The sequence below is a fragment of the Callorhinus ursinus genome, unplaced genomic scaffold, assembly GCF_003265705.2.
Source record: "Callorhinus ursinus isolate GAN/ISIS: 27379988/994484 unplaced genomic scaffold, GSC_fseal_2.0 scaffold22, whole genome shotgun sequence".
Classification (NCBI taxonomy): Eukaryota; Metazoa; Chordata; class Mammalia; order Carnivora; family Otariidae; genus Callorhinus; species Callorhinus ursinus.
In genome coordinates, this window is record NW_027397084.1 from 11555877 (window position 1) to 11568074 (window position 12198).

The 12198-nt window shown below is 38.4% G+C and overlaps 1 pseudogene; it reads right to left on the reverse strand.

The window, feature by feature from the left end:
- Positions 1-922: 922 nt before the first annotated feature.
- LOC112838041 (magnesium transporter NIPA2-like) lies at positions 923-2093 on the reverse strand (annotated as a pseudogene).
- Positions 2094-12198: the final 10105 nt, after the last annotated feature.

Here is a 12198-nt window from a genome sequence, read left to right on the forward strand (position 1 = left end):
TTTCCACAGTGATTGCATCAATTTACATTCCCATCAATAGTGTACAAGAGTTCCTTTTTCTCCACATTCATGCCAACACTGGTTATTTATTGTCTTTTTGATATTAGTCATTCTGGCTGGTATAAGATGATGTCTCATTGTGGTTTTGATTTGCATTTTCCTGATGATGAATGGTGTTGAGCATCTTTTCATGTGTCTGTTGGCCATCTGGTTGTCTTCTTTGGAAAAATGTCTATTCAGGTCTTCTGCCCATTTAAAAATCAGATTATTTGCTTTTTTGGTGCTGAGTTGTATAAGTTCTTTATGTATTTTGGAGGTTAACTCCTTTGGATATATCATTTGCAAATATCTTTTCCCATTCTGTAGGTTGTATTTTCATTTTGTTTATGGTTTTCTTTGCTGTGCAAAAGATTTTTATTTTGGTATAGTCCCAATAGTTTGTTTTTGCTTTTGTTTTGTTTGCCTGAGGAGATATATCTAGAAAAATGTTGTTAAGGCTGATGTTGGAGAGGTTACTACCTGTGTTGTTTTCTAGGAGTTTTATGGTTTCATGTCTCATATTTAGTTCTTTAATCCATTTGGAGTTTATTTTTGTATGTGTATGGTGTAATAAAGCGGTCCAGTTTCATTCTTTTGCCTGTAGCTGTCCAGTTTTCTCAACACAATTTATTGAGGAGACTGTCTTTTCCCTACAGTATATTCTTGCCTCCTTTGTCATAGATTAATTGACCATAGAAGCTTGGGTTTATTTCTGGGCTCTCTCTTCTGTTCCACTGATCTATGTGTCTATTTTTGTGCCAATACCATACTGTCTTGATGATTACAGCTTTTTTTTTGAGAACAGTGTTTTCTTCAGACACATTCTGATATTCAAATTCACTTTATAACACAATTATAGATTAACCTTTTAATTACATTTTTCCTAAAAAGCTGTGAGATTTCCATTTCTTCTGGAGATATTTTCACCACTGTGTTGTTCAGTTCCACAGGTTAAGCTTTCTTCATTATTATTAAGAACTTCATACATGTTAGAGAGGTTGCCATTCCTTGCTTTTTCATCTTTTTGAAAAGACACAAGGAGAATAAAGCTGACATCTTTAAAGGCATGCAACAAGAATATTCCCACAATGATTGTAAAGAAGCCACTCAAAGTACCAATGACATCATCAACGGACATATCTTGCCACTCCTTCAAAAGAATAGCTGAACAAGTTAAAAACAATGTTGTAAAGAATACATAATATATTGGGAGTCACAATGGAAGGGTTGACTATATCCAGGGCCCTGTTTAGGTAATTAATCTGTGTGTTCACACAGACTATAAGGCTCAGCAGAAGGATCCAGGCCAGGGGATGTCACAGCACAGTTTTTCCAGCAAACAGCTCTTTGATAGCAATGTCCAGGCCCTTAACACAGAAGGCTGAAAACACTCTGATCACAAAGCAGATTGTTATGTACACAAGAATGTTTATCTGTCCCTGGTGAGGTCCCACAATGAAGATTAAAATCAATGACATAATGATCACAAAACTTGGATCGCCCAGCTTGTGAGACATTTCACTTAAAGTCTCTATCTCCTCTTCTTTTGGAGCATGAATGACCGTAACTGTAGAATACTTAGCAAACATCCAGTTTTTCCCATGAGGACTGAGTCTTTCACTCAGCAAGCATGATGAAAGAATGGCACTTACTAGGACGCTGAGAGCTTCTAACGGAGTCACTAGGGTGGTTGGTGCAAAGGCATATGCAGCAAAGTTGGCTGCCTCACCTGCTCCCATTGATAGCAATTCAGCCCACCAAAACCATTCTTTTTTTTTTTAATTTAATTTTATTATGTTATGTTAGTCACCATACAGTACATCATTAGTTTTTGATGTAGTGATCCATGATTCATTGTTTTCATATAACACCTATTCTTTAAGATATGCATGGCCACCTTGACCTGTTCTCATGGAGCCTTTTCTGGCAAGTCACAGAAGACCCTCTTTTTTTTTTTTTCCCCCAAAAGTGAAACTCCTGCCAATGAAAATGCTGGAGCTTATAGCCAATCCCAGACCAATATAAAAGTCATATTTTCCACACCCCTGGGTCATTTCGTTTGTTACTAAAGAAGTTCTTATGAGTCACACTGATCACAAAACAGAGAAACTGCTGGTGCTGGAAGCAGGATCATGCAATCCTCAAATATGTAAGTTTAATACAGTCTCTTGTGAAAAAAAGGTTGGAAGTGGTTAGAGATGACTTATTCACTCTCATTTCCTTGTAAATAATACTCTTTATTCTCATTTAAAGTTTTAAACCCTGGCAGAGTAGCTCCAGCCCCAGTTGGAGGCCAGCCATGTGGCTTCTGCTCCACGATCTGGCCCTGGTCACCTCCGCATACACGCCCACACAGGCTGCACTGGCCACTACTTTAGCTGCAGGGCCAGGGCCTTCGTTGGCCTTCATTACCATTGCCATAGAGATGGAGGTGAGAGATTCAGGGGCTGCAGCCCTGGTCACTGCCTCCTCCATGGGGTAGTGGCAAGGGGAACATGCCCCAGTTGATCTGCAACCCAGCTGCCACTGGGACCAAGGGCCATCACCCAGTGATTACTATAGCTTTGTAGAATATCCTGAAATCTGGGATTGTGATGTATCCAACTCTGTTTTCCTTTCTTAAGATTGCTTTGGTTATTTGGGATCTTTGTGGCTCCATATAAATTTTAGGATTATTTGTTCTAGATCTGTGAAAAATGCTATTGGTTTTTGATAGGGACTGCATTGAATCTGTAGATGACCTTGGGTAGTATGGACACTTTATTTTATTTTTTTCAAGTTTTTATTTAAATCCCAGTTAGTTAACATACAGTGTAATATTAGTTTCAGGTGTCGAATTTAATGATTCATCACATACAAACAATACCTAGTGTTCATCACAAGCACCCTCCTTAATACCCATCACCTATTGGTTTGTTCTCTATAGCTGAGAGTCTGTTTCCTGATTTGCCTCTCTTTCTCCCCTCTATGTTCATCTGTTTTGTTTCTTAAATTCCACATATGAATGAAATCAAATGGTATTTGTCTTTCTCTGACTGATGTATTTCACTGAGAGTGATACTCTGTGGCTCCATCCACGTTGTTGCAAATGGTAAGATTTCATTCTTTTTGATGGCGGAGTAATATTCCATTGTGTGTGTGTGTGTGTGTGTGTGTGTGTGTGTGTGTGTGTGTGTGTGTGTGTGTGAATACTATATCTTCTTCATTTATCAGTTAATGGACATTTGGGCTTTTAGTACAGACATTTTAACAATAGTGGTTCTTCCTATCCATGAGCATTGAAAATATTTCCATTTGTTTGCCTCACCTTCCATTTCCTTCATCAGTGTTTCATAGTTTTCAGAGTGCAGATTCCTTAGTTAAATTTATTCCTAGGTATTTTATTTTTAGTGCAATTATAAATGGAGTTGTTGCCTTAATTTCTCTTTCTGCTACTTTGTCATTAGTGTATAGAAATGCTGAGTGAAATAAGTCAATCAGAGAAAGACAATTATCATATGGTTTCACTCATGTGGAACATGAGAAAAGGGCAGAGAACCTTAGGGGAAGGAGGGAAAACAGAATGGGAAGGGAAGTCATCGGAGAGGGAGAAAAGCCATGAGAGACTCTTTTTTTTAAATAAAAAAAATTTTTATTATGTTCAGTTAGCCACTGTATAGTACATTTTTAGTTTTTGATGTAGTGTTCAATGATTCATTAGTTGTGTATAACACCCAGTGCTCATCACAACACATGCCCTTCTTAATACCCATAACCCTGTTACCCCATCCCCTCTACCTCCCTTCCCTCTGAAACCCTTAGTTTGTTTCCCAGGGTCCGTAGTCTCTCATGGTTCATCTCCTCCTCTGATTTCTCCCCCTTCAGATTTCCCTCCCTTCCCCTATGGTTCTTCCCCGTGCTGTTGCTTATGTTCCACCTATGAGTGAAACCATATGATAATTGTCTTTCTCTGCTTGATTACTTCACTTAGCATAATCCCCTCCAGTTCCATCCATGTCGATGCTCATGGTGGGTATTCATCCTTTCTGATGGCTGAATAATATCCCATTGTATATATGGACCATATCTTCTTTATCCATTCATCTGTTGAAGGAAATCTTGACTCCTTCCACAGTTTGGCTATTGTGGACATTGCTGCTATGAACATTGGGGAGCATGTATCCCTTCTTTTCCCTACATCTGGATTTTTGGGGTAAATACCCAGTAGTGCAATTGCTGGGTCATAGAGTAGCTCTATTTTTAACTTCTTGAGGAACCTCCATACTGTTTTCCAAAGTAGCTGTACCAGCTTGCATTCCCACCAACAGTGTAAGAGGGTTCCCCTTTCTCTGAATCCTCAACATGTTATTACCAGTGTTATTAATTTTAGCCATTTTGACAGGTGTGAGGTAGTATCTCATCATGGTTTTGATTTGTATTTCCCTGATGGCTAATGATGTTGAGCATTTTTTCATGTGTCTGTTAGCCATTTGTATGTCTTCTTTGGAGAAGTGAGAGACTCTTAACTATAGGAAACAAACTGAGGGTTGCTGGAGGTGAGGTGGGTTTGGGGATAGGGTGATGAGCATTAAGGAGGGCACATGATGTGATGAGCCCTGGGTGTTACATGAAACTAATAAGTTATTGAGCACTACATCTGAAACTAATGATGTACTATAAGTTGGCTAATTTAAATTAAAAAAAGATATCTGTTTAGAACAGATAAAGAAGATGTGGTATATATACAAAATGGAAGATTACTCAGGCATCAAAAAAAAATGAAGTCTTGCCATTTGTAATGACATGGATAGAACTAGAGGGTATAATGTTAAGTGAAATAAGTCAATCATAGACAATTATCATATGATTTCACTCATATGTGGAATTTAAGAAACAAAACAGAGGAACATAGATGAAGGGAAAAATAAAAGAAGACATAATCAGAGAGGGAGACAAACCATAAGAGACTCTTAATCATAGGAAACAAACTGAGGGTTGCTGGAGTGGAGAAGGGTGGGGGGATGGGGTAACTGGGTCATGGGTATTAAGGAGAGCACGTGATGCAATGAGCACTGGGTGTTATATAACTGATGAATCACTGAAGTCTACCTCTGAAGCTAATAATACATTATATGTTAATTAATTGAATTTAAATAAAATAAAATTAAGTTTAAAAAAGAAATGCAAAAGACTTCTGTATATTAATTTTGTATCCTGTGAACTTACTGAATTCATTTATCATTTTTAATGGTTTTCTGGTAAAACATTTAGGGTTTTCTATAAATAGTATGTCATCTGCAAATAGTGAGTTTTACTTCTTCCTTACCAATATGGATGCCTCTTGTTTCTTTTTCTTGTCTGGTTGCTGTAGGTAGAACTTCCAGTACTATGTAGAAAGAAAGCGGTGACAGTGAACATCCTTGTCTTGTTCCTGATCTTAGAGGAAAAATTCCCATTTTTTTCACAGTTGAGTTTGATGTTAGTTATGGGTCTTTCACATGTCATCCTTATTTTGAGGTGTGTTCCCTTTAAATACTCTTCACTGAATTTTTATGAAAAAATGTTGAATTTTGTCAAATGCTTTTTTTTTGCATCTATTAAGGTGATTTTATTTTTTGTTTTGTTAATGTGGTGTATCATGTTGATTGATTTGTGAATATTAAACCATCCTTGCTTCTCTGAAATAAATTCCACTTGATCATGGTGAATGATCCTTTTAATGTATTGTTGAATGCAGTTTGCTGATATTTTATTGAACACTTTTGCATCTATGTTCATCAGAGATATTGGCCTGTAGTTTTCTTTTTTTGTAGTGTCTTTGGGTTTAATATCAGGATAATGCTGGCCTTTTCAAGTGAATTTGAAAGTTTTACTTCCTCTTCTGATTTTTTTGGAATAGCTTAAGGAGACTAAGTATTAATTCTTCTTTAAATGTTTGGTAGGATTCACCTGTGAATCCCATTTAATTCTGTTACTAGTACTTGGTCTGTTTAGATTTTCTATTTCTTCCTGATTCACTTTTGAGAGATTGTGTGTTTCTAGAAATTTTCCCATTTATTCTAGTTTGCTTAATTTGTTGACATATAATTTTTGTTGTCACCTCTTATATCCCATGCATAAGTACCCTGGCCTTGTGGTAGAACTGAGGAGTGCATAGTCCGTGGGTTCCCAGGGCACGCCACACAGGGGGCTTCCCAGTGGATGTTTTGTGGATACTTGTCTCAGATCAGGAGCTTCTTGGAGAATTTTTCTTAAGACTAGGAGGATGGTTGTTTCCACCCACTCCAATTATTTGAAGTTTTAATTCTTTTGAGGCTTTTCAATTAGTGAAATATGATGCATAATTACCTCAGTTCTTCTCTGAGTAAATGAGAACACCACGGAGGCTCCTAAATTGATTACACATCTAGGAGTTTCCAATGAGAAGTCCAAAAAGGCCCTGTTATTGCCAACCTCATGTTTACTGTGATAGGATCTACAATTATAAGCTGTCTGGAAGGTGCAGGTTCCTATTTACATTAAGTTATAGAGAATATGAGAAATATTTCCCTGTCTTCTGTTAATAAATTTTTAAGAAGCGTGCTTGGAAGTTGGTAAGAGAGTAGATCTTAAATGTTCTCACCATAAAAAAGAAATGGTAATTATGTGATGTGATAGAGATGTTACTTAAAACTACAGTGGTAATCACATTGCAATAAATAAGGGCATCAAATCGATACATTTTGTGCCTTAAAGTTACACAATGTTATATGTCAATTGTATTTCAATAAAGTATGGGGGGGAGATGTGAATATTACAAAAATGGACAGAGACAAGATTCAGAATATGCTTACTGAGTTAAATTTTAGTCAGTTTGGTAGCTATGTTATCAGTTCTGGAGAAGAGAGTGAAAGAGAGGTTAAGGCAGAGAAGAGGCCTGGATTCTGGCTTGGACTGTTTCCCTTCTGACAATGGGAGCTTGAGTAAGTCACTTAGCTTGTCTGAACTTGAGTTTCTTCTATAAAGGAGAATATTAAGAACACTTAGAGGCACTGATCACATGTCAGGCACTAGGATGAACACTTTATGAACCCTTGAAGCAAACCAATGTGTAATTGTCATCATTTCCATTTTAAAGATGAGGAAATTGAGGCACCTGGAGATGGGTTAGTATTCCTGAGATCACACACTTTCTAAGTGGCTCACCTAAGATTTAAAATGGGGCACTATGCTTTACCCACCCCGACTAGGTCACCTCATTTGCCTATCCTCCATTCTCCATTCTGTTCTGTGTTTTGGGACGATGACCCATGTGTGTGGCTTTGGTGGGGTTTCAACAGTGGCAAGAGATTGGAGGGTGGGAGAAGAGAGAGGTTGGACACCTTCTTCCCCCAGGATACAGGATACCTTTATCAACGGTAATATCTTTTGTCAGGTGCCCTCTCCATACAGTTTATCTATTCAGATTCTAGAAACTGCTCTTTTCCCATCTCTCTCGTGGACCGCACATGAAAGTAGCTCTTGATTCTTGCCAGCTTGGTGTACTGTACCATCCTTTGCCACTACGATCCTCACTGATTACACTTCATAATCTATAAAGTTGCATACAACGTACTATACCAGAAGTAAGTTCATTTTATGGTCACCATGTTGTCTGGCTGGGACCTTGGAGGTTCTGCTTCTGTAAAGCTTCCTAGGTGACTCTTGGAAGGGAGAACACTGGAACATGTTACAAGGGACAGCTCCAGAAATGAGATACTAGAGAAAGTGGGAGGGTGGTGAATGGCTTTGTGCCTACACATCCTGGCCAGAATTTTGTAGAATTTAAGCACCCTCTAAACTTCCAAATTTATGTAACTCCAGTATACCAAAATTCTTTCATTCACTGAACATATCATGAATTGTCACACCTCTTTCTTCTGCCTGGCACACTCCTTTTTGCCTAGAATACTCCTTTGGATATCAGCACGAATGTTGCTTGCTTAGGGAAGCAAGTGGAATGTTACTTGCTTCGGAAAGCAAGTGGAATGTTACTTGCTTCAGAAAGCCTTCCCTGGAACATGCCTTCAGTCCTGCCAAAATAGATTGTTATCTTCATAATATACTCTATTAGCTTTTTGGAACGTTTCTTCACAACACTTACAAGAGTTTATAATTATGCATTCGGTGATAATTTGATCTATGTCTACTCCCTCATTAGAAAGGGAACTCCAGGAGGACTGAAATTTCCAGAACTGAGCACAGGGATGGAGTCCAGTGTACACTGAAAAATCCTTGTTAAATGAATAGGTGGATGTGTTACAGAGCATCATATAAAATGGTGAAGATGGTAGAGTGGGAAGAAAAATAGGGGAGAGCTGTCTAGTGGCTCCAGGTGCATACAAGCAAAATGGGAACATGTTTTTGCCTGGGGTCTTACAGAAGTGTTGAAATGCTTTTGGAAATTTTTTTTCTCTCTTGGAAGGAGAGCAAAATATCCTTAGAAGTGACTAAACTAATATTAGTAATGACAGGAGGAAGAGCATATCATATAGTTAATGTACGTTCGACTCCTAGCATGAGAAGTGAGGAAGGACTTGGGGGGAAGGATGGAGGGAATTTTCTTAGTATTGTCACTCTTGGACCACAGGTGGAGCCTGGAGGACAAGACAGAACAGACCACATGTGTTACGTGCTTTGGTCATCAGAGAACTTTAGATACTGCAAGAAAAATGTACAAGAAACTACAGAATCCATCCAGTTAGAAGGAGAATGAGTGAGTACTGGTAATTTAATTCATATAGGCTTAAAATAATGACTATTTTCTTCAGTTGATTATAGTTCTTTCTGTAACTAACCTTTGTCATACTATCTCTGTACACTGGCATCATATCTGAATTTAGAATCCTATTTCATAATTTATTTGGATCTAAATTTTGGCAGCATCTTTATTTTATAGTATGTTTTTATTTGGCTTTAAGTTTTTCCGTTTAGGTTGCACACTTGGATGAAAAGTTTTACTCAAATATAAGTTGCTTATTTAAATCGGCCGATATACCATAAATGGGAATAAAGGCCCCCTTCACATGTAAATGATAAAATAGCATTTCTAAGTTTAGCTATAGGTTTATTATTGAATTCTGCAGGGAACTGACTGAACTAACCCCAAATACCATCCTTTTATGACCAATTTATGTAGATAGTTAAAAATAGTACAGTGAACTCTGTCTACAAGGCTACAAGCCAAAAATCTTTGAGTGTCATAAAAGGACTGTTGTTCTTTGTAAATAGACAATTATTAAATGGCATTTCTGAAACTGGACACTGAGTAAAGTGATTTATCAGTAGACAACCTAATTTAAGAAAAATTGATTAGATAAAAATTCCATTCAAAAATGATTTAGTTACTTTGTATATTATGTATCTATTTGCATGTGTAAAAATTACTTCCATGTAGATGTGGCATTGATAAGATATTTATACTTAAAACTTATTCATTAGAACAAATTATAGTGTTGAAAATTTTGTCAACACTTTAGTGTAAAAATTGCACTCTCAGATATTATTGTTTATAAGTTTAATGCATACTTTTTGTAAAAACTGTAACAATAGGGGCACCTGGGTGGCTCAGTTGGTTGGGTGTCAGACTCTTGGTTTCAGCTCAGGTCATGATCTCAGGTTATGGGATTGAGCCCTGTGTGGGGCTCTGCACTCAGCCTGGAGTCTGCTTGTCTCTCTCTGTTCCTCCCCCTGCTTGTATGTGCTCTCTCTCTCAAGTAAATAAATAAATAAAATCTTTAAAACAACTGTAGTAATAATCCATGATGGTTAAAAAAAAGAAAAAGAAATGTCCAAAATCTTACTATCTAGAAACAACCAGGGTTAACTTCCCTCCAAAAATATGACTCAGAGCTCTTTCCAAATTAGAAAATATAGGTATACATGAAAAAATGTTCATCATCATTAGCCATCAGGGAAATTCAAATCAAAACCACATTGAGGGGCGCCTGGGTGGCTCAGTTGGTTAAGCGACTGCCTTCGGCTCAGGTCATGATCCTGGAGTCCCGGGATCGAGTCCCGCATCGGGCTCCCTGCTCAGCGGGGAGTCTGCTTCTCCCTCTGACCCTCTTCCCTCTCGTGCTTTCTATCTCTCATTCTCTCTCTCTCTCAAATAAATAAATAAAATCTTAAAAAAAACCCAAACCACATTGAGATACCACCTTACACCAGTTAGAATGGCAAAAATGGACGGGGAAAGAAACAACAAATGTTGGAGAGGTTGTAGAGAAAGGGGAACCTTCTTACACTGTTGGTAGGAATACAAGTTGCAAGTACAGCCACTTTGGAAAACAGTGTGGAGGTTCCTCAAAAAATTAAAAATAGAGCTACCCTATGACCCAGCAATTGCACTCCTGGGTATTTACCCCCAAAGACACAGATGTAGTGAAAAGAAGGGCCATTTGCACCCCAATGTTCATAGCAGCAATGTCCGCAATAGCCAAACTGTGGAAAGACCCGAGATGCCCTTCGACAGATGAATGGATAAAGCAGATGTGGTCCATATATACAATGGAATATTACTCAGCCATCAGAAAGGTTGAATACCCAACTTTTACATCAACATGGATGGGACTGGAGGAGATTATGCAAAGTGAAATAAGTCAAGCAGAGAAAGTCAATTATCATATGGTTTCACTTATTTGTGGAACATAAGGAACAGCATGGAGGACATTAGGAGAAGGAAGGGAAAAATGAAGGGGAGGGAATCGGAGGGAGAGACGAACCATGAGAGACTATGGACTCTAAGAAACAAACAGGGTTTTAGGGGGGACAGGGAAGAGGGGAGTGGTTAGCCTGGTGATGGGTATTAAGGAGGGCACGTACTGCATGGAGCACTGGGTGTTATGAACAAACAATGAATCATGGAACACTACACCAAAACAAATTATGTAATATATGGTGATTAACATAACAATTAAAAAAATTAAAAAAAACTAATGATGTATTGTGACTAACAACATAATAAAATTAAAAAAATTAAAAAAAGAAAATATAGGTATACATCATCATTTTGAGTTGCTACTGTTGATGACTTCAATTTTTTAAGAAAGATTTTATTTATTTATTTGAGAAAGAGAGAGCATGAGCAGAGGGGGAAGGGGCAGAGAGAGAGGGAGAAGCAGGCTTCCCGCAGAGCAGGGAGCCCTGCATGGGACTCTGTCCCAGGACTCCGGGATCATGACCTGAGCCAAAGGCAGATACTTAACCAGCTGAGCCACCAGGCACCCAACGACTTCATTTTTAAGACCAATTTTTAAGGCCAATTTGCCTTAGCCTAGGTTCCCTATGAAACAGAACCCAAGACAAGCAATAGATGTTTATGTTTTATTTGGGAGGTGCAATCCCAAGGCAGCAAGAGAGAAGGAAAGAATGCATGAAATAGTGAAAGAATGGACACCATGCCACATGATATCTTTTGTTTCATGATGAGACTATAAGAGGTAAAACCTGTTCCTTCACAGGTATACTTGTCCTGTGATGCAACATATACCCAGAAAGACTATATGAAGTCATGCCTCAGAACATCCTTGGAGGGAGGAAGGGAGAAGAAATTTGTCTGCCAGCTCCCTTTCTTCTCCTCTTTTCCATTGATCAAAATTTTCCTCACAAGGAAGTTTACTCCCTCATACCCTCTCTCGTCACTCAGCATCTTTGGCAGCCATTTGCCAAGCCAGATCCATTCTGCAGTGCAGTTCTCCATTTGAAGTGTCAGAAAGAGCCAGAGACTATGAGTGTGGCTGATTGGACCCCGCAGGTGGACTTTTATGGATCTATGCAGGATGGGTCAGCATAGCAATAGCTAAAGTAAAGTAAAGAAAGCAAAGGGAACCAGTGTCTAAAACATAGGTAAGTCTGGGCGCCTGGGTGGCTCAGTTGGTTGGGCAACTGCCTTTGGCTCAGGTCATGATCCTGGAGTCCCTGGATCGAGTCCCGGGGAGCCTGCTTCTCCCTCTGACCCCCCCCCCCATGTACTCTCTCTCTCTCTCATTCTCCTTCTCTCAAATAAATAAATAAATAAATCTTAAAAAAAATAAAACATAGGTAAGGCTGAGAGAACCTGTAGAGGCAAATAAGATATATACTGAGGAAATATAATTTAGTTTATTTTCAAATTTTCATTATAACTAAGGCTGCAATGAAAATCATTTTACATACATGTTG